This window comes from Panthera tigris, chromosome A3, assembly GCF_018350195.1.
Source record: "Panthera tigris isolate Pti1 chromosome A3, P.tigris_Pti1_mat1.1, whole genome shotgun sequence".
Taxonomy (NCBI): domain Eukaryota; kingdom Metazoa; phylum Chordata; class Mammalia; order Carnivora; family Felidae; genus Panthera; species Panthera tigris.
In genome coordinates this window covers 46,697,754-46,700,973 of record NC_056662.1, presented here as the reverse complement: position 1 = coordinate 46,700,973, position 3,220 = coordinate 46,697,754, and the positions used below count along the sequence as shown (strand labels likewise).

Genomic DNA, 3,220 nt, shown 5'->3' with positions numbered 1-3,220 from the left:
AGTATAAAGAGAGATCAGTCCCCTGAAAGGTTAACAGAATGATAGTCCTCAGACTTGACCACCCATTGCGGCTGTCTACAAGTTCAAATTACTGAAGTTGTGACTTCAGTGGTCTCGGGTGTGACCTGGGCCTGGGGATATTTAAAAGCACACCCCTCCCCGCATATCGCAGAAAAGTTTGAGAAAATCACCCCAGAGGACAGCTATTTTCAGCTGTGCCAAAGTCAGTGATTCTCCATTCCTCTCTCCCTTTAACTTTTCCTGCATTTTCCATGGAAAGCAAAAAGGCTTATACCCTCTATTACTTTTACAGGCATGCTGAACAGATTTACAAAAGGGTAAAAGCACTTGAAATACTCTGTGTATTGAGAGGAACATCCTGTCTAAATAATTTGCTGTTCAATCTTTTATGTCCCCGGATCAACCACTGACTTCTATTCTCCTGGGACTGGAGTAATAAATAGCTCTTCTGTCTATTCTTTAAGTCATGTATTAAAGAAAAGGCAAATGCATGTGACGAGGTGGCCGAGTGGTTAAGGCGATGGACTGCTAATCCATTGTGCTCTGCACGCATGGGTTCGAATCCCATCCTCGTCGTCCAATATGTCCACTGGACAGGTTGCATCAGATTTTAGTGCTTTGTGAGCAAAATATTTCACCAGTGGTTGTAAGAAAAGAAAATGGACTCATATGACAAGGATTCAAGTGTCACATGAGAGGATCTAAAAATACACATCTGTACCTTGGAATTGGTACCCAAATCATGCTAGAAAACAAAATGTTTGTTCTATCAACTAACAAAAGAGCAATCCCACAGAACAGCTCCTTCCTGGTGGTGTTTAAGAGGCACAGACACCTCAGCCAGACTTTTGAGCTGGCCGAGCCTGGCCTGGCTTCCTGCCACAGTGGTGTATCAGCTGAAGTCAGAGAGGCTGGCTGCCAATGACAGAATGTATAGACAGAATAAAACTGATTTCTTCAATAGCAGGTTATGTTTGGAAACATCCTGCCCTGTTTAGGCTGCCAAGCCTGCGGACATGGCTCAGTTGATTGTGGGTATGGGAGGAAGCCCACCTCATGGAACACAGGTGCTGTCTGGCCTATGCACCCGCCTGGGGCCCAAATGAGGCACCCTTGTGGGTTCAGCAGCCGATAGGACGTGCATTCTGCAATCTGGAAGCTCCCAGAACTGGTGCTGAAAGATTCTGTCCTGAGTCATGTCAACTCTGCACCTACTTCCCTTACAGGATTTGGGGCACAATTCCATGACCACCTACCGACTTTGAGGTTTGTCAGCCACACAGCAGGATGAAAAAAAGCACACAAAGCATGAATTAGCATGGTGTGAAAAGAAATGTCGGTAAAAAAGAGACTAGGGTGTGAGGAGGTAGGAAAGCATGTTCTGCAGGGAAAGGGATGCTGATACACTGAGAGACAAGTGCCGGGAAAATTGACATCCCCATCTTTTTCTGAACAGTGACTCCTATTTTCATTGCACTTTTCTGTTTACAGAGTTCCATGGGCCTCTCTCATTTTACTCTGTCAGACTTCAGCTGAGATGAAGAGAACTTGCAGCGGTTAGCAGCAGAAAATTATCTTTCCAAGTATGAACATTAATGTGAAACAGTTCACCAAGGGGCTTCCCATCCCATTGGTGATCAAATCTGTCTCACCTGCAGATCTGATGCAGCCAGCAGTGCTGACTTATCTCTAGTGCAGGAGAAGGGGAAAATCTCCTTATTCTCTGAGGGGTCAAAGTCTCATAATATCCAGTCCCACATTCACTTGCTTATGCCCTTCTGAGCTGTGAAGGTCCCTGGCAGCCAGGGTGATCTCTGCTCTGCCCACCTGGCTCCCAAATTACCAACCTTCTGCTGTTGCTGCACAATATGATGCTGGGGAAAGGGGCCTTTTCCTCCTCACTTGCACTACAGTCACCTACACCTGAAAATTTAGATAACACACTTACAAAGGAAAATGGGATGGCTTTTGTGTAATTTAAACCATGAAATGTCTTGTTCACACATGTTGTAAAGCAATTCACAAAAATCTGCTTGCAGAAACCCAAAAAGCTGAACAATTTTAAGATTTGTATTTACATTAGCTCATTGTTTATTTTTTCTTATTAAAACAATGAGATAATACATGTTAGATTTTGAAAAGTATAAAAATTAGTAAAAAAGAGAAAGTTACCTATCACCTATTATGCTTCACTTCTGATTATTACTATGATTTTTGAAAATATATTCACATCTATGTATAAACAGATAACCGGGGATCCTGTGTGGCTCAGTTGATTGTGTGTCTGGCTTTGCCTCAGGTCATGATCTCATGGTTCATGAGTTCAAGCCCTGCACCAGGCTCTTTGCTGACATCTCAGAGCCTGGAGCCTGCTTCCAATTCTGTGTCTCCCTCTCTCTCTGCTCCTCTCCCACTCACGCTCTGTCTCTCTCTCTCTCTCTCAAAAATAACTAAACATTAAAAAAATAACCAAAATTTATGATCATATTTGATATGTAATTGTGAATCTAGTGTTTCAGTATTAAATTTCTTTTCCTTTCCAATTACAAATGTGGATTATTTTTAGTATACAAAAGTAAAATATTGCAGAAATTTAAAAAAAAACATAAAAGTAAGACTTTCTACAATAGGTGTTAGTGAGGGGGTGGAGAAAGGGGAACCCTCTTGCACTGCTGGTGGGAATGCAAACCAGTGCAGCCACTGCAGTAGTCTGAAAAACAGTGTGGAGTTTCCTCAAAAAGTTAAAAATTGAACTACCCTATATTCCGGCAATTGCACTACGCAGTATTTACCCAAAAAATGCAAAAATACAGATTTAAAGGGGTACATGCAGCCTAATATTCATGGCAGTATTATCTACAATAGTCAAATTAGGGGAACAGTGCTAGTGTCCATCCATCCACAGATGAATGGATAAAGATGTGGTATGTATGTGCATGCGTGTGTGTGTGTATGTGTGTGTAATCAAATATTATTAAGCCATAAAAAATAATGAAACCTTGCCATTTGCAATGACATTGATAGAGCTACAGAATATTATGCTGAGTGAAATAAGTTAGTCAGAAAAAGACAAATACCGTATGATTTCACTCACATGTGGAATTTAATGAAAAAAAAATGAGAAAAGGGATGAGAGAAAGAGAGGCAAACCAAGTAATAGACTCTGAGAGAACAAACTGATAGTTCCCATACGGGAGAT

General features: G+C 41.6%; 1 non-coding gene across 1 annotated transcript; it reads left to right on the top strand.

The window, feature by feature from the left end:
* Positions 1–515: 515 nt before the first annotated feature.
* Positions 516–597, top strand: TRNAS-GCU. The gene has a single exon. It is a non-coding gene; the product is annotated as a tRNA-Ser (tRNA).
* The last annotated feature ends 2,623 nt before the right edge of the window (positions 598–3,220 follow it).